Source organism: Triticum aestivum, chromosome 5B (assembly GCF_018294505.1).
Source record: "Triticum aestivum cultivar Chinese Spring chromosome 5B, IWGSC CS RefSeq v2.1, whole genome shotgun sequence".
NCBI classification, from domain to species: Eukaryota; Viridiplantae; Streptophyta; class Magnoliopsida; order Poales; family Poaceae; genus Triticum; species Triticum aestivum.
This window is the reverse complement of record NC_057807.1, coordinates 160,072,355-160,092,486: the sequence shown is the minus strand read 5'-3', so window position 1 is coordinate 160,092,486 and position 20,132 is coordinate 160,072,355.

Below are 20,132 nucleotides of genomic sequence, written 5' to 3'. Positions count from 1 at the left end.
TTCGGCTACTTAGGGATGGTGGCTTCAAATCTGACTCGCACAACCAACCACCTCCACTTCTACATTGCCTACTCCAAATCCCATCATTGCACTTCGGCAATTTCATTGAGCTTCCGCAAAACCACCACAGCATTCCACTACCACCATTTGACATTTGACATTTTGAGTTTGCGGTTTTTCCATTTCCTAAGGTGTTTCAGCTAATTAGGAGTGGTTCAACGTCGAGAATAGTACCACTCATCATCTCCACGAGGTCGTCATCGACATTGACCACTTCACCATTTTGGCACCATCAACCATATGCAAGGACTGTAACTTCGACGACACCATTGTATATTCCCTTGCCATTGCATTGTTAACCCCCCGAGCCCATTTTGCGTCACTTGCCTATTGAGACTAGCCATCGAGTATTGCTGGCAACGTTACTTGTGCATTTTAGTGATACTAGCAAATATGCCCGTGCATTGCAACGGGTGAGTGAAAACACAGTTCCCTATCGCAATAAGCACAATGTTCATGTTTCTCTACAGAGAAAATGTCATCGTGTCGCAGGTCAACGGTCTTCTAAGAAAAAAATGATAGATCAATTAAAGTCAGGGTTCTCCAGGATGCCAGTTCAGAACATAAGATATGATTCCGAGTAAGTCGATCCATGTGAAGGTAGGTTTAGTTAATTAGTTCATTTTGAAATTTAAAAATAAAATAAGGTGTGGTTGTGTCTCAGTCAACTAAGATTTAACCAAGTCTCAATCATGTGACATAACATATAAGAAAGAAAAAAATTCTAAAAAAATAACATGAATCTTCATGCAAGATCTCAAGAATATAGTATCGACTAAGACCTAACGAAGTCTCAATCGACTGAGATTTATCAACGCTGAATACAATAGGAAGAGATGGCAGTAACAAATCTAGAGTAATAACACGTAAGTAGAACTTTCTTGTTTGTATCAGGCGAGATTAGCACTTTCTCTCTGCTAGAGAAGTCAGAGGAGGAGCATGGCTAGATGGAATCATGGCCTTCCATCACAAGAACATAAGATCACAAATAGCTGTAGAGGGCATAAGGTGATTTACTACCACTGTAACCAATGGAGAAATTATCCCTGTGTGTAGCTTGTCTCCAGGAGGTGCTTATAAAGGTGGCATATGATCATATGAGTTCGTTCATTTATAAGGATGAACAAATATACACGTTCATGCATGTAAACATTTGTGTTTGTACTATATTTCCTTACAAAAACATAGATGTCTTATGTCATAGTAGTGGTGGCGAGAAGATGGAGCAACATTTAGACCCTCACTTGAGCATCACGTGGACTCTGCTCTAAACATGAAGTGTGACATCATTCTAATTTCTAATCATATTAGACTAAGAGTGCTCAGGCCAAAGCTAATCACTCTAGCTAACTTAGTGCCAAACCCACCCCACCAGTCACTCACGGATGCCAAAAATCTAGTCGAACATAGCAAAGCAGAGCATAGTGAAAGCAGACAAGTGGTAGGTGGGCGGGAGCTAGATCAGCTCGATCATTCACCCAACCGGGCCAGCCAACGACCATCCAAATCTAATCCATTCCCGAAATGCGTCACGCAAGTCCCCCATGGAGCTTCCCATCGCCTTCTTCGATGCTGCCTGGCTCTTCACCGGCCCGTCAAGTGCCTCATCTTTTACTACTATGTCGTCGACTTGGCCACCGTACTCCCGCTCCTCACTGCCTCCTGCTGCACACGCGACGCCATTTCTTCCTACTCGTCGGCACCCCGAGCACCGCGGTTGCTCCTACTCCAGCGGTCACGATGCCCTGACCTTCACGAAAACATATTGTGCAGTATAGGCTCATGGGAACCCCCTTATCTAGTCATCCAATTCTGCATCACGATTCGTGCAAGAACTTTTCTCTTTTTTGTTTCTCCCGTATAGTTCAACATATGAACTTTATACTTTTTAGGACAACAAAACATTCTAACAAGAATATGGGAAAAAGTATCAGATTTTTTCATGCATCATAAATACTAAAAATAAGATTTTTTTTTTGTTTAAATAAATCTCATTTTGTATATTTTTGTTGGACCAAAAAATCTGAAAGTTTTATCCCACATTCTAGTAAGAATGTTTTGTTGTCCTGGAAAGTTTGAAGTTCATATGTTGTTTTGTTTTGAAGAAACAAAAAAGAGAAAATTTCATGTACTAAATTAGTTGTGTAGTGCGGATCTCAAAATAACATTGGAGGGTAAGGATAAGAGGTGTCCAGAAACCCGAGCTCAAAAAATCCGTGTCCCCTGACCTTCGTCCTCGCCTAGTCCCAGGAGGAGGATGCCTCATCTCCGCCGGCTCCCAGGACCAAAGTCTGATATTGTGCTGCGCCTTCTCATGCGAGGGGTTGCCCCGGCTAGGAAACGACAAGGCTTTCGTGCTTGCTGCAATGCATGCCACCGTGTGTCCCTAGCCGCAGTGTTTACATCGGCACCTCCATCCACGAAGCCGCCTGAGACGATGGCTCCACCACGCTCTTCTTCCGGACCTGAGCTGCTCCATGCCGCCTTGGTGCCTCGACGATAACCTTGCCATGCTGCCGACGTTGGTACTTGACCGCTCCCTCATTTGACCCCGATGAACCAACCCACTCTATAAGCACCATGTAGTATATAGCAGTATAACAGTAAGCTAGCTAGGTGTTTTTAGAACCAAGCTAGCTAGTTGTACTCCCTGTCCTACTCGGATACGACTTGGTGGTTTACACGCCCCCCCCCCCCCCCCCCCCCCCCCCCTGCATGCTGCCTCTGAGCTCGGCGGGCTCGATGATAACCTTGCCATGGCGCCGGCACCGGTGCTCGACCGCTCCCTCGTTGTTGACCCACCATGAACCCGCTTGGCACTAAGCTACCTATCTTTTATTTAGAACCAAGCGCTAGCTATTCCTCGTCCAACTCGAATGCGACTTGTTGATTTTGTCCTTGGCTGGGCTTGGTTGATCGACGTGTGGCCTTGCTGCCTGGCTCGATCATTTTGTATTATTAGGAATCTAAAAAACGAACAAGTTACTTAGAACGCAGCACTGGGGGTTTGATGTAAAAATAAATCTCCTTTCAAATCTCAACCATTGATCTTTATGGTTAACATAAAATCACTGGATCATCATGTGCGAATGTGGTGATATGATATGCAATGTGGCGATGCTATCTTGGACCGTTGATCATCTTGGATCATCGTGTGCGAAACACCGGGAATCATACATACATAGCATACTTGGGATAGAAAGTTGATACATTTTGCATCTTATAGGTTGTGCATAAGTGTCGTATCCGCCTATTCGGCAATGGTGTGGCGTCTCTCTAGAATTGTGCAACATGAGCATTTTCCGTGGATTCCACATTTTGTGCTCATTCCTTGGTTGCACGACCCCATTTATCTATCTGTGTGGGCTTTTCCGTGTGTCATTCATTGCTATTGGTCTACTTGTTTCACTTGCGAATTTGTGAATCTCTTTCAGCATTATTTGACTCTTGTTAGCAATTGCATCAAATTTTTGTGCCACTATCCTCACCAAGCTACTCCATAAGCCTTACTTGTGTAGGTGTGAGAATTGACAAGATCCGGTACCAATTGTGCTACTTTCATAATACCATATTGGGTGATCATTGATCCATCTTCAAAATTGGAAAAGGTACATTTGGTCTAGTTATTTCCTTTATTCCACTCACATTTGCTTCAGTCTTTTGATGGATAGGCAAAGCACATCTACTTCGGTCTACACCAACAACGACGAGTTTGATGCCACGAAAAACTTCTTCGACGCCAAGATGGATGCTCAAATGGAGGAGCTCAAAGCCCTCATCAAGACCTACAAGCGGCCTTCCTCATCTTCGAGAAGACAGTCAAGTGCACATGCTTCTGAGCTACCATCTCCGGCAAGATCGCAACAGCATCGACACCATCGCCAATGAGAACTTGAAGGTAAAGAGCTCGACACCAACCACCACTCTACAAATTTACCATCTACATTGGCATCTTTGCCAAGCGACTTCAAGGCATCCTCGCCTTTGGACATACGGGATCTTCTCCAACAAGCACCTCAAGATTAAGCTCATGAGAAGCCCCCCAAGCTCAAGTCTGTGATTTCCACAAGCTACTACGACCTCGACACCGACCGCGAGATTCCTTTCTATGGGACTCAAGACCCCGAGGAGTATCTCGAGTGAGAGCGCAAGATGGACAACTACCTCAAGCTACATCAAGTCCCCTACGAAGATCAAGTGAAGTGTGCCACATGTACCTCCCACGACTACGCGTTGACATGGTGGCTTCACACACAGCTTCAAAGAGCTTCAACACGAGTTGGCCCAAGACGAAGAGAGCTATGAGGCGAGAGTTTTTGCCTTCCACCTACACGGAACATATTCTACGCCAATTCGAGAATGTTGTACAAATACCCAAGTCCATCGACGAGTACTTCAAGGATATGAAGAAAGCCTTGCGACGATAAGGCGTGCACGACCCCATTTCAATGAAGTTCCACTTCATGATGGGATTGAACAAAGACATCTCCAAGACTACCTTCCTCAAGAACTACAAGTCCCTCGACGACAAATACATTGGTGCTCTCGAGGCACAACAAGAACTCATGAAGGCCAAGGCTTCTCCACCCCAAACACTCTTCATGATGGCCAAGCTCCACGACAATGAGCATGAGGATAGTACCACCAAGATGTGCAAGCCCGATGAGCTCCAAGATGATGCTCCTAAGTTTGACTTCACCATCATTCCTCTTTGTGCCCTTGATGATGCCGAGTCTACCACGACTCTTTTCGAAGACGGCACGGCGACGACTACGACTACGGAGCCATTCAAGGACCATGCTTTGGAGGCGAGCGACATGGTGATGATCAAGGATGATACTTCAATCTTTGGAGGCGAGAGTGATGATGTGCCATCTTAAGCCTTCATCCACAGTGATGGTGACGAGATGGTTGAGCATGGGATTTTCCCTTCAACCACGGTGACGCATGATGACTTGAGTGACTTTTGCCTCCATATTGAGAGTGAGAGTGACTTCACCGCTAGCCCTATATATGATGAGCTGCCCCAATTCCCTTGTGAGGAGAGCCACAACCCCCACTACTTATGTGAAATGAGTGACTACACCATATGTGAGTCTGAGTGCACCTATTTTGAGAAAATGAGTGAGCCACCACATAAAGAGAGTGTGATAGTTGATAGGTCATGTGAGGTAACTTTTAACACTAACGACTTAACCTCTACCTCTATTGTGTCTTCTCATTTGATGCTAGGTCCCATATATGATGACGCACCGATACTCAATGACTTTGTCCTTCCTTTGCACAAGACGATGGCCATGGAGGAGTATGATGCACCCCACACATGGTTCCATCAAGTTGATGATGATGACCAGCATTTGGTCTCTACCACCTCACCTACACCACATGAGTGGAATGACAAAGGTAACATAGGTGAAGGTGATGCTATTGTCCCACTAGCGGACTATCTTGACATTGATTGCTTGCATGATGTTGATCCACCTATTGACATGCTTCATGCTAGTATGATTTCCCCATGCGACGATTTACCCATTTATGATGAGTTTTATGATTTCCATGTGGAGTCTATTCGTTGTGATGCCATGTTGCATAGGATTTCTTATGATAATTCTCTCGGTCACATCATGTTTGTTAATCTGCTTGACTTGTCATATGCTATGCATGATATTAACCGTATGCCATATTTGCAATCTCATCGTAATGACTATACATATGCCATTAAAATAAACCCAATTTCCACTTATGGCATAGATGACAAGCCCATGGTTATTGGCATTTGTTTTTCTTGTGCTGATATTGATATACTCCCTTTGCATCATTTCAATCATATGCCATGCCATGACCACCATGCTACGGATATGCCTTGTTATGGATGTTGTTCCACTTCTCCATATTATGCTTCCTATTGCTCATGAGGAGACCCCCATAGCTTCCTCATACATGTTAGGAGATTTTGATCCATCCCATCCATTGCATGATTCCCATGATTGTATGCACAATATGATCCCCATCAATGAAATTTATATTGTTGTGTCATATACTTGTATGCTCAATTGGTGTCCCCATCGTGTTATACATAACAACTATTCTTTCATGACGGATGATATGCTCTTATACCATGATTCAAATTTCTTCGAGCGCTTGTGCTAACTTTCACATGCACATACACATCATGATGGATGATGTGTACACTTACCATGCACACACATTCATTAGTTTGTGTCTCTTTTGTGTAGGTACCCATGAGTACTTGTCAACCTCACAATCCCATGAGTTGACGAAACGAGCTCTAAGAGCAATGATGACTTGGGATCCCATGGATTGTCTTTCACACCGATCCATTGCACAAAAACTTCATGCATTTCCTCTACATGGCCCTCACATGGTTATGGGTTATTTTTCATTAAGTATCCTTTGCCCGTATTGCCATGTTCACTCTGCATGATATGCTCATTACTCTGCCTTTGCCATGCATTTGTGACCCATGTGTTGCCTTACACATGATGATTGATTCTAGACTTGTATGTGTATTCGCAAGCTTGGTGGAGTTATCACTTGTTATTGCCATGTTAGCTCTGTGCCCCATTCCTATGATGATACTATGATCTTGCTTTGTGTTCGTACTTGCGATATGTCATGTGCTATGTCTATGCCTATTATTTGCTCACATGACATGACTGCCATGATTTCCTCTAGTGTGTTGCATCTTTGCTCCACTAGTTTGCACGAATTGATTACTATGACCGCTTGCCTTGTTGCATCACCGATGATTCGTACTTGCTCGTTTCATGCGGTTGATGACAATCATTGCCATGCTTTGCACATGATTGCTATTGCTTCTTGTCATCTATCTCCATGTGTTGCCTCTCTCATGCTAGATGATTTGCCTTGTATTGAGTGCAACAATTCCTTTAGTCTTGCTTATGAGATTGACCCCATAGCATTCTTGCATATATTTGGATATTTTGACATATTTCTTGTGAGGCATGCTTGTCTTTCTTCTTTACACCATATACCTAGTGCCATGAGTATCTCCATTGTCACATCATATCATTCATGCACTTTGTGCTTCTAATGATTATGTGCAAGAGAAGAGAACCATCATGATGGATGATATGTTTATCTATCATGCACATACGTTCTTTGCTTTGTTGTGTGTATGTGTAGGAAACTTGGACTTCGTCTCAACTTCCACGTCACGTGAGTTGACAATCCGAGCTCTTGAGAGCGAACCACCTTCTGCCACGACGATTCTAAATCACACTTGCTTGTACTTCGGCATTGTGAAGGACGCACTAGGACATGCTTTCAAGGTGATATCATTCTCTTTTGAGAACCCCCAAACCATGAGAATGAATATTGTGGATGCTGTCGTGGGAATGAGTCTGACAGTAGAAGTAGGGGGTACGTCGGAGAAGGGTCAGGCCCTAGCTACGGCGAGGTTGTACACATATATTTACGAGTTCAGGCCCCTCATGGAGAAGGTAACAGCCCTACGTCTTGGTGCCTCGGAGGCTTGTCGATTGGAGTGTGGAATAGTTACAGGGGGTGCGAACCCTTGTGCTAGAGGGGAGCGGTGGCCTATATAGTGCGCTGGCCCCTCGCAGCCCTCAGTTACACAGGAGTTCAATGAGTGTTAAGTCTTGAACGTTACTGTTAACGCCTGTATTAAATGTTCTTTATGATGACAGACTCAATGCCTCACCGTTGCCATCCTGGGGTGACTCCAGGTATTCTGTAGTCGAGTGATTCTTGTCTTCCGAATGAGATAATGATGGTCGAGTGGAATTGTGGTATCCGAGTGGAATCGTCTGTCGAGTGGATTGCACTTCAAGGGGATTTCAGTTGGTATCTATTGTTTAACTTTGCAGGCCTTGGCCTCTTGTGTGATGTCTTTGGGAAGGGCATATAGGTCAGGCCTAAGACCCTACCCTAGGTACATGCCACCATCATTAGCTCCCGAATGAATCATGGGTTGAGTGAAGAAGGGTTGGAATTGTCTTCAGCCCGGTTGAGTGTCCTGAAGACACTTCTTCAGGAGTGCCTGACAATAAACTTGACATTTAATTCTTCGTGAGTCTCCTAGATCGATTATGTGTTTTAGAATTTCCGAGTGGAGTATGCAGCATAGCTCTGAGCAGATTGGGTTTGGATATCTTCGGCGCTATCAAATGATTCGCCGTGTCCAGATTTCACGGGATTCAAAATTTTGAGAAGCGCGCGGGACGGGGCGTGGCGCGGTAAGCGGGGCAGGTGGATAGGGACTCCTTGATCCTCGCATCACCTTTTTTGCCACGTATCGGGACTATGTCGGTTGCGGGATGTGCTAGGATCGCACGGGCCCACGGGGCAGTCACTCGGGTGCTAAGCCATAAAAGGCACTGTTGCCGATGCGTGGTATTGTGCTCCCCATCTACCTCTTTCCTCTCTGCTTCTCCGCCTCTTCTCTCCCAAGCGCCTCGCCCTTCAACCAACTCCTCTCAAGCTCCGCATCAATGGCAAAGGACAAGACTGCGGCTCTGGAGCATGCAAAGAAGACGTCGGCTAAAGGCAAGAAGGCGGTGAAGGGGTCGACCTCGCGGTCCGCACTTCCGCCTGGTTGGATCCACAGAGATTGGATCCCCTCCACCGTCTCGGAGGAGGATCTGCTAAATCTCACCACCAATGGCCTGACTGTGGAGGGGTCTTGGAGGTTGCCATAGGGGGAGATCGAGCCCGCGCCACGTGAGGGCGAGCGCGTTCTCCTCACAACACACGTCGATCAAGGTTTATCTCTTCCCCCTCACCCATTCTTTGGAGGTTTCTTGAACTTCTTTGGTGCTTAGATCCACCATTTTCCTCCCAACACCATCTCTTATCTTGCTGCATATGTTTCGATGTGTGAGCATTTCTTGGGGTGTCAACCACACTGGGGATTGTTCAAGCATATTTTCACTTGATGATCTCAGTCAGTGAAGAAAGCTAATCCAACTGACGAAAGGACGCACGTGATCCGAATGTGCAGGGGTAAGAAATCCAGATGAGGGGTAGGAGCCCTTTTCCTGCTATGACCTTTCCTGAATCTGTTAGAGGGTGGCAGTCGACCTGGTTCTATTGTAAAGATGTCCCGACTCCTGGTCAGTCAACTGGTCTTCCTCCTTTTTCTCTGGAGATACTCCGCACCCCTTGCTCATTGATTGTAGAAGAACATGAGAAGGGAGAGGTGGCCATCTTGGTTGAAGCAGTCGTGGCGGTGATCCTGGGCGTAGTGACTGGCATGGATCTACTGGAGGTGTTTCTCAATCGACGCATCCAGCCTTTGCAAGCCCACGACCACCCCATGTGGATGTACTTAGGCCTAGAAGACACCGCTTGGACCCACCCGGAGGAGGTCGGAGTGGCTTCGGAGCATCACTAGGAATAAGGACAACCCACGCAGAGCGAAATGGATCTTGCCATTCAACGCTGAACATCCTCTCGGAGAGGTCTGGCCTGACTTGTCGAGTGTTTTTCCTTTTTTCCTTCAATATGCAATTGTACTGGAATCCGACTGAACTGTGTAATATGTGTCTTTTAGGCATTCACAAACATGTACTCGCCCGTGCCAAACGGAGAACCACACCATGGAGGAGCGGAGAGCGAGGTCAGTGACAACATTGAGTATGCAGAAAACAGCAGTGATGATGTTAGTGATGACTCTGATGATGATGATGATGATGATGAGGTCAAGTCACCGCCACGCTCCGAGCATTGATCCAAGCAGTCACAAGACCCTGCGGTTGATCATGGCAAGGTTGCGGTGTCGAGTGTGAAGACCCAGAAGCGTAGTCGTACGACTACTCCTGAGCCGAGTGAGAAAGTTCCCAGGCGGGCAAAGGTCGTTCCTCCTAAACCTTGGAAGGCTCTGCCCAGAATCAAAGTTGTCGTGCTTGTTGCTTCGGCGTAAGTATTTCTTTCGTTTCTTCATTGCTGTTGTGGACTTTTTTGTTTGTGTTTGATTGAGTGAGATCTTGGACCTCCACGGGCGCAACTTCTGGGGCGTCCCACCTGGAGATTGACAACGAGCAAGTTGATGCGGATACTGCGGACATGAACACTTCTCAAGCAGGTATGACTTTGCAAATATGCTTATGCCTTGTTAACTGTATTGGTGGTCGACTAGAACTTTGCTCTGTTAGGATATGCTATCTGTAACTACTGCTTCATTACTCACAAGATGTCCGTAGATGAGCGTTTTGGAACCTTTAATGTGCATCTATCATGGGTTTGTGCCTTGAATCTGTACACCCACTGGGTGTTTTCATTTGTTGTGTAGTTTTTCTTCCATTCGTGTCGCTCAGGCCGTGTCGAGCAAGGTTTTTGGTCACCCACTGGGTGTAGTCCCCGAGACCCGTGTTGAATGGTTGATTCGGTGGGGGCCTTAGAATACGTTTGTTTGCCGCTCTTCACTCGATCCGGTCAGGCCATACTGAGTGGGTAACTAAACTAGTGGGGGCATGTTGAGTGCACCCACTGGGTGTAGTCCCCGAGACCACTGTCGACTGCGAGCAGTCGACGGGGGTCTGAGAACAAGGAGTTTTTTTTTACTTTTTCACTCGGTTCGGTCGGGCCGTACCAAGTGGTCAATTGGTCCAGTGGGGGCATGCTGAGTGCACCCACTGGGTGTAGTCCTCGAGACGGCTGTCAACTCCGGGCAGTTGGCGGGGGTCTGAGAACACTTCTTTTTCATAAGAGCAATCTAAACTTGATCCTCTCCACTCGAAAGTGGAGGGTCTTTGCATTTTGTCGACTGAATTCTCTTTTTCTTGATCTGAAATCTTGTGAACTTGGAACCCAGTATGTCTCCCTAGAGAAGGAGAAGATCCAACTCTAGCTCAAACTAGAGCATGCCAAGAAGAGCCTGAAGGACGCACAGGCTGAAGTGAAGACCATGGGAGGTAATATTCTGCTGACTGTAAGCTTTACAACTTCTTCTTGTCCGTCCTTTGAACTGAGTGATTCCACTCGAACAGATGTGCGTAGTGAAAATCGTCAACTCCAAGCACGACTGAAGAATGTTATTTCTATAGACACCATGAAGCAGGCGCTAGAGAGGAAAGACACCGAACTTGCGGGAGCGCAGAAGGTGGCGCGAGAGAAAACTAAAGCAGCTAAGAAGAAGCTTGCTTCAGTCGGCAAATTGGAAAAGGAGAATGAAACTCTGAAAGCTGCTGTTGAGGAGGTGAAGAAAGTGGCTACTCAGCTGAAGGAGGAGAAAGTCGTCTTGACGAACAAGGTGTACAAGCTCACTCGGAAGAGAGACGACCTGGAGGCTTACTTGGGAAGCCTTGCGAAGAAATTGTACATCATGCTCGAAGGTAACCTTTCTCGCTCGAGTGAATTCTGTTACATTGCCGACTCATACGATGTTGCTACTGACTCATATTTTCCCTTTTTGCGCAGAATTCTGCCAGAATTTTGAACAGGAGACCGACCGGATTGAACCAGGCCTAGACCCCATGAAGTCACTCGTCAAGAATGAAGCTGCCCTGAACATATTGTGACTCGAAGCTTGACTCTAGAGCGTCTTGGATTATATCACTCGACTGAAGGTGGCACTGTCAAGGATAGATCAAGAGTTGTGGCCAGAGGAAAATCTTCAGAACGACCTCGAGTCTCTGATGACTCGGCTCAATGATATCCCAAGTCGAGTGCAGGTGTGGAAGAAATCAGCTGCTCGCTGTGGAGCCGACGTGGCCCTCTCACTCGTCAGAGTCCATTGCAAGGATGCCAAAGAAGAGAAGTTGAAGGCTCTCCAAGTGTCGAACACAAAGAAACTCCAATTCAAATCCTTCATGGAGACTTTCATTGAGACAGCCACTCGCATAGCTGAAGGCATCAACTTGGACACTTTCGTTGAGCTAGCGAGCCCTCCTCCTGCTGAGTGAACAAAAACACTTGATTTATTTGCCTCGGAATGCCGAGTGATCCTGTAATAGTTAAACTGCTTCAGGCTTGATATCTGAATACTTTTGCTTGTGTTTCCATACTTGATGGTTTTATCTGAACTTGGTGGATTTATCTGAATATTGCTTTTCTTCTTACAAAATGCTTTTTAACTTAGGCAAAACTGATTCACAACTAAGCCTCCGAGTGGGAGGATTGCTCTCACTCGGAGTAATTTTTTTACTTAGGCAAAGCTGGTTCGCGGCTAAGCCCCGAGTGGGAGGATTTCTCTCCACTCGGAGTAGTTTTCTAACATAGGAGAAACTGGTTCGCGGCTAAGACCCAGAGTGGGAGGAGAGCTCTCCACTCGGAGTAGTATTTTAACTTAGGCGAAACTGGTTCGCGGCTAAGCCCCCGAGTGAGAGGATTGCTCTCCACTCAGAGTGGTTTTTTAACTTAGGAGAAACTGGTTCACGGCTAAGCCCCCGAGTGGGAGGATTGCTCTCCACTCGGAGTAGTTTTTTAACTTAGGCGAAACTGGTTCGCGGCTAAGCCCCCGAGTGGGAGGATTTCTTTCCACTCGGAGTAGTTTTTTAACTTAGGCGAAACTGGTTTGTGGCTAAGCCCCTGAGTGGGAGGATTGCTCTCCACTCGGAGTAGTTTTTTAACTTAGGTGAAACTAATTCGCGGCTAAGCCCCCGAGTGGGAGGATTGCTCCCCACTCGGAGTAGTTTTTTAACTTAGGTGAAACTAGTTCGCGGCTAAGCCCCTGAGTGGGAGGATTGTTCTCCACTCAGAGTAGTTTTAGGCGAAACTACTTCGCGGCTAAGCCCCCGAGTGCGAAGATTGCTCTCCACTCGGAGTAGTTTTTTTTAACTTAGGTGAAACTGGTCCACGGCTAAACCCCCGAGTGTGGGGATTACTCTCCACTCGGAGTAGTTTTTTAACTTAGGCAAAACTTGTTCGCGACTAAGCCCCGAGTGGGAGGATTGCTCTCCACTCGAAGTAGTTTTTTAACTTAGGCGAAACTGGTTCACGGCAAAGCCCCCGAGTGGGAGGATTGCTCTCCACTCAGAGTAGGTCTTGACTTAGGCAAAACTGGTTCGCGGCTAAGCCCCCGAGTGGGAGGATTACTCTCCACTCGGAGAAGTTTTTAACTTAGGCGAAACTGGTTCGCTGCTATGCCCCCGAGTTTTTTTCAACTTAGGCGAAATCGGGTTCCGCAGCTAAGGGGGGGTGATTAGACCCACAACTAGTAAAGGTAGCAGTTTTTTAAGTTTTTCAAGTTGAGGTTGGAAATTAGCACAATTTCAGACATTCACAATACAAATCAAGCAAGCATGCAAAGAGTATATCAGTACCGGAAAGTAAAGCGTGCAACTTGCAAGAAAGTAAAGGGATGGGATTGGAGTGTGCAAACGCAATTGGAGACACGGAGAATTATGGCATGGTTCCAATAGGTGGTGCTATCGTACATCCACGTTGGTGGAGACTTCAACCCACGAAGGGTAACCGTTGCATGAGTCCACGGAGGGCTCCACCCACAAAGGGTCCACGAAGAAGCAACCTTGTCTATCCCACCATGGACATCGCCCACGAAGGACTTGCCTCACTTGGGTACACGAAGTAGGCGATCTCCTTGCCCTTACAAACTCCTTGGTTCAACTCCACAATCTTGACGGAGACTCCCAAGTGACACCTAACCAATCTAGGAGACACCACTCTCTAAAAGGTAATAGATGGTGTGTTGATGAAGAACTCCTTGCTCTTGTGCTTCAAATGATAGTCTCCCCAACACTCAACTCTCTCTCACAGATTTGGCTATGGTGGAAAGATGATTTGAGTGGAAAGCAACTTGGGGAAGGCTAGAGATCAAGATTCTTGTGGTTGGAATGGAATGTCTTGGTCTCAACACATGAGTAGGTGGTTCTCTCTCGGAAAATGAGTAGTGGAAGTGTAGGCACGTTCTGATGGCTCTCCTCACGAATGAAGGATGGGTGGAGGGGTATATATAGCCTCCACACAAAATATAGCCGTTACACACAAATTCCCAAACTCGGTGAGACCGAATAGTGAAACTCAGTCAGACCGATTCAGTCCAAAATGTGAACGTTAGAGTTTTCGGTGGGACCGACAAGGTCAACTCGGTGGGACCGATGTGCTAGGGTTAGGGTAAAACCTCAACTCGGTTTGACCGATTACACAAACTCGGTGAGACCAATTTTGGTAATAAGCAAACAGAGAATTGGTCAAGCAAACTCGGTGGGACCGATTGCATATCTTGGTGAGACCGAAATTATTGCAACAGGCAACAGAGAGTTTGCAAGCCCATCTCGGTGAGACTGAGATCCCATCAGTGAGATCAAACTGATTAGGGTTTCTGGTAGTGCCTATGTCAAAAGAACTCGGTGGCGCTGGATAGATCAAATCGGTGGGGCCGAGTTTGACTTTAGGTTTAGGACATATGTGGAAATGAGAAAGTGGTTGAGGGCTTTGGAGCATATCACTAAGCACTTTGAGCAAGCAAGCCATTAAGCAACACGTCATCCCCTTTTAATAGTATTGGCTTTCCTATGGACTCAATGTGATCTTGGATCACTAAAATGAAAAATTAGAGTCTTGAGCTTTTGCCAATGTTTGTCCTTAGCATCTTGAAGGGTTCCACATCCTCTTGTCCATGCCACTCCAATGTTGAACTTATCTGAAATATACTAGATGAAAATATTAGTCCAACAAGAGATATGTTGACATTAATTACCAAAATCACTCAGGGAGCACTTGTGCTTTCAATCTTCCCCTTTTTGGTAATTGATGACAACATGCATAAAAGCTTTAGATAAGGATATAAGGAAATAGCAAGTAAAGCTTTGGAAAGACATGTAACATTCTTATGCTCCCCCTACATGTATGAAATCATGTGATTATGGTATATGAGTGCATGAGAATGCATAAGCATGACAGAGCAAGCAATGAATTACATGTATCTTGGCTATATGCATCAGAGCAAATGGTGCGGAAATATACCTTCATGTTCATGAGTCCTTCTTGCAAACAATATATACTTCAGCAAGAGATCCTCATGCACATGAGTGTGATGCATATACTTACCTTGTGGTCTTGAGCTAACTTTGGAAGAGATGAACCTGAGTAAACAAAGTTAGATAACACAAGAACATCTACTAGACAGAGCAAGAACGAGAGACCACAAGAGTACCAAGACTGGGATGACATGTAGAGAGTGAGCACTTAGTACTCTAGTTGGTCATAGACATGTCCCCAAAGGGTAAAGATATGCAATGAATTCGAGGAAATTTTCTTCCCTTGGAACTAAGCTCTCTCCCCCTGAATATGATATTGGGTAATGAGAGAAGATTGGGAAAGAAAATCAGAGCAAACAAGAAAATCGGAGCAAAATAATCATAACACATACTAACATGTCTTTCCCCTTTTGAAGACATGAGACATATCTCCTATTATGAATAAGAAGCATCAGGAGAAGCTTTAGGTGTGCATTCTCTCTTATGTGATAAGCTTTGATGTGCTCCCTCCCCCTTTGACATCAATTTCCAAGAAGGGATCTTCTGGAGCATGAGTCAAGTAGGTTTGGTCCTTAAGTCACATTACAAAGCAACATGTAATACAAGATGCTGGTAGAGGACAAGAATCATTTGGTGGAGTTGGAACAAATATGCAGGATGCATATGGCAAAGTGTTTTCTCGGCATTGAAATCAGTAACACCGAGTTGTTATCTTCAGTGGCGCCGAGGTGGTTTGGTTTAGCCAAAAGAAACAAATCGGTGAGGCCGAGTTCAACACAAAGAGAAAACAATTGTCATCTCGGCTCACTTAGGCAAATAAGAACTCACAAAGATTTGCAAGGAATTAACGGAATGATTTGCAATGAATTGGATGCAGGGAATGCAGAACATAACAGAGAAAAGAAAAGAAATCTAGATGAAGTTTTTTTTGAAAGGGGAACAAGCATGCACGAGACAAATGCAAGAACAAGGTCGGCGACAAGGTCACCTATGTTAGAGTATATTGACTTAGGAGTCAAGTGAAGGCACTTGATCATAGGTCATACTCATCGTTTAAGCTCAAAATGGGGTTGCCATTTTTCGTTTAAGTATTTTGATGTATTCACATCTTGTTCAGTTGCTTTGACCCATGTCTTGGGGTAAAGCTTCTCTAAGATGGAATGACATACCTTGGTGGTGGTGATCTTGATCATGTAGTTGAACTTGTGTAGGGTGCTCAAAGTTGATGTAGTTCATCAAGAGTTGGGAGCACCACTTGGAGTTAAAGTTCATCTTCCTACATGAGTTAGTCTTGCAAGGAAGAGCACTTGTGTATACAAAATGACAATCATGAAATTTGATATAAAGAAATAGTCAAAGGATATATTGAATGGATTTGTGCTTCCTTGTCTTCAACCACCATTTTATACAGACTTGGAGATGTAGAGATTGCTTAGAATGTGATTGAGTTGCAATCTCATAGAGTTGAGCTTATCCAAGCACCTACAATGGTTAGATAGCATGTAGGAGTACAAGAATATCCAAGACATATGATCATCATCATAAGAGAAATATCAAGGATTGGTCAAAGAAAGACTCATGCCTTGCATGCATCCAAATGGAGTTTCTACTCCAAGTTTGAGGCATCAATGATGTTCAATTCACCTCTCAAACGGCAAAACAATTTCTCATCAAGCGGTTTGGTGAATATATTCGTGAATTGCTTATCGGTACGAACATGCTTAAGTTTGATATCTCCCTTAGCAACATGATGTCGACTAAAATGATGACAAACTTCAATATGCTTAGTTCGAGAATGCTGCACGGGATTATGAGCAGTCTTAATAGCACTCTCATTGTCACAAAGCAATGGAACATGTTTCACATATATCCCATAATCTTTAAGAGTTTGGGTCATCCAAGGTAACTGAGCACAACATGAACCGGCGGCAATGTATTCCGCTTCGATGGTGGATAAGGATACCGAGTTTTGTTTCTTGGAGGACCAAGACACAAGAGATCTACCAAGAAATTCACAAGTACCCGAAATGCACTTTCTATCAACCTTGTCACCAGCATAGTCCGAGTCCGAGTAGCCAACAAGATCAAACGAAGACCTCTTGGGATACCAAATGCCAAAGTTTGGTGTATGAATTAAGTATCTCACTATCCTTTTCACAGCCTTAAGATGACATTCTTTGGGGGCCGCTTGATATCGTGCACACATGCACACACTTAGCATAATATCGGGATGGGAGGCACATAGATATAACAATGAACCAATCATAGAGTGGTAAACCTTTTGGTCAACCAGTTTGCCATCCTTTGTCAAGTCAAGATGTCCACTAGTAGGCATGGGGGTACTCATACCTTTGCATTCCTGCATGTTGAACTTCTTGAATAAGTCTTTGGTGTACTTTGTTTGAGAGATAAAGGTTCCTTCCTTAGTTTGCTTGATTTGCAAACCGAGAAAGAACTTGAGTTCACTCATCATAGATATCTCCAACTTCTCCGACATTAGCTTTCCAAACTTTTCACTAAAATGAGGGTTAGTTGAACCAAATATGATATCATCAACATAATTTGGCACACAAATAATTCACCATTAACCCTTTTAGTAAAAAGTGTAGAATCAAATTTACCAATTTCAAAGCCTTTTTCAATAAGAAACTTAGTCAAGCATTTATACCACGCTCTAGGAGCTTGTTTAAGACCATAAAGAGCTTTGTGAAGTTTGTAAACATGGTCGGGTTTCTTAGGATTAACAAAGTCGGGAGATTGTTTAACATAAACTTCCTCCTCAATTTTACCATTAAGAAAAGCACTTTTGATGTACATTTGATATAAGGTGATGTCATGATGATTGGAATAAGCAAGTAAGATACGAATGGACTCCAGTCTAGCAACGGGGGCATATGTCTCACCATAGTCCATACCTTCGACTTGAGTTTAGCCTTGAGCAACGAGACGAGCCTTGTTGGCTACAACTTGTCCATCTTCATCTGGTTGTTCTGAAACACTCATTTGGTCCAAATGACATTGTGCTTCTCATCGGGCTTTTCAACCAACGTCCACACTTGGTTCCTCTCGAAATTGTGTAGCTCTTCATGCATAGCGTTCACCCAATCTGGATCATCAAGAGCATCTACAACCTTCATAGGTTCAATGCTAGAAATGAATGAGTAATATTCACAAAAATTAGCCAAACGAGTTTTAGAGCGAGTAATTCTCCCGGTTTTGATATCATCAATGATTTGTTCGACGGGATGATCTCTTGAGACTCTTGCTCGAACTCGTCAGAGCTTTTGTTTGGGTTAGGGTGGAACACCCTCTTCATTGTCTTGTTCTTCCTCTTGTCTTTCTTCGTTGTTTTTGGCGTCGTTTTTCTCCCGTGAAGGTGGAGACGGAGGTCGTCAAGGTTCATCTTGTTGTACATCCTCGTTTTCATCGTCTTGATGTGTCCCACTCGTGGATGCCTCCAAGTCAACTTGTGGTTCACCTTGGCGTGAAGTTGAGGCTTCCACTTGGACGGACGAGGTACTATCCTTTACCTCCATTGGGCGAATCTTGCCAATAAACAAGTCTTGTATAGCTTCTGAAGGATCTTTGTCACCTACATCAATTGGAAATTGCTCTACTTGCGAGGCGTTAGATTCATCAAACTTCACATGTACCATCTCTTCAACCTTTCGGGTGAAATTTTTGTAGACACGGTATGTGTGAGAGTTTGAGCCATAACCTAGTAGGAAACCTTCATGAGATTTAGGAGCAAACTTCGAAGGATTATGCTTATCAAGAATATAGCACTTTGAGACGAATACCTGAAAGTATCAAACTTGGGGTTTGTTACCGGTGAGAAGCTCGTATGCCATCTTGCCGAGTAGCTTGTGAAGATATAGACGATTCGTTGCATGACAAGCTGTCTCAACCGCTTCCGCCCAAAAGTGTTTTGGCATCTTGTACTCATCAAGCATCGTTCTCGCCATTTCGATGAGCGTACGGTTCTTCCTCTCGACAACTCCATTTTGTTGAGGTGTGTACGTAGCCCAGAACTCATGTGAAATCCCTTCTTCGTCAAGAAAGGTGTCCACATTGGCGTTCCTGAACTCCGTTCCATTGTCACTGTGAACCTTCTTGATCTTCACTTCAAATTGGTTTTGGGCCTTCCTAGCAAAGTTTTTAAAGATCTTTTGGACCTACGATTTATCATCAAGAAAGAACACCTGATGAGGACATCAATACCATTGTTACATCCACAGCCCCTACTGCTACATATACTGGACCAATTACTAGAGCACGCGCCCGCCAATTAAATTATCAGGTACTTTCATTTCTTGGTAATGATTCTAATGTTCATGAGAATATGATGTTGTCTAAATTGGATACATTTGTTTTGCTTACAAATGAAGGGCCTAGCTTGGAGAAGGATGGACATTGGAGCACGAACAAGCATGGAGATGATAGCATGCGCAAGGGGAACAAGAACGGAGTTACAAGTGATGATTTCAGGACTTTGAAGCCACCATAATGGGTGCATGAAGCCTTGGACGAAATATACAAGATGCCACTTCATAAATTTTGTCCCGAGGCTATTCTAGGTGCTGCGTCACCTTATTATTTGGCCAGGCTATTTTTAGAGTCCGTATGTGTGGGGAAACAAGAGATAGGGTTGATTTCGGACCCCTCCACCAAGGGCCACGAAATCCCCCCCCCCCTCTTCCTCCATATATACAGCCCTTAGGGCACCGTTTAGACTTTGGGTTTTGTTTAGACTAAAGTTCGCCATAGCTGCAACTTCGCGTACTTCGTTTGTGTTCAACGACCAGACAAAGGCGTCACAGAACCCCACCTTGATCAATAAAGCTTTCATCTTATATTCGCAATATCCAGATTGCAATCTCAGTTTCTTGCTTGTTCTTCGTTTGCTCGCAGGAAACAGACCCTCGTGGTCAGGTTGATCGTGCTCCGGCGTGGTCAATAACCTCTCAGAGTTGGTTTAGTGGTTGCTAAGGCGCGACGTCCTCGCACGTTCGTAGTCGGATCGTCAAAGTCGATTTCCACAAAAGCGATATCCATCATCTCAACGAAAGACGGGATACCTTTGCCTCTATCAAGTGGTATCAGATTTCCAGGTTGCTCGGTGAGATTTTA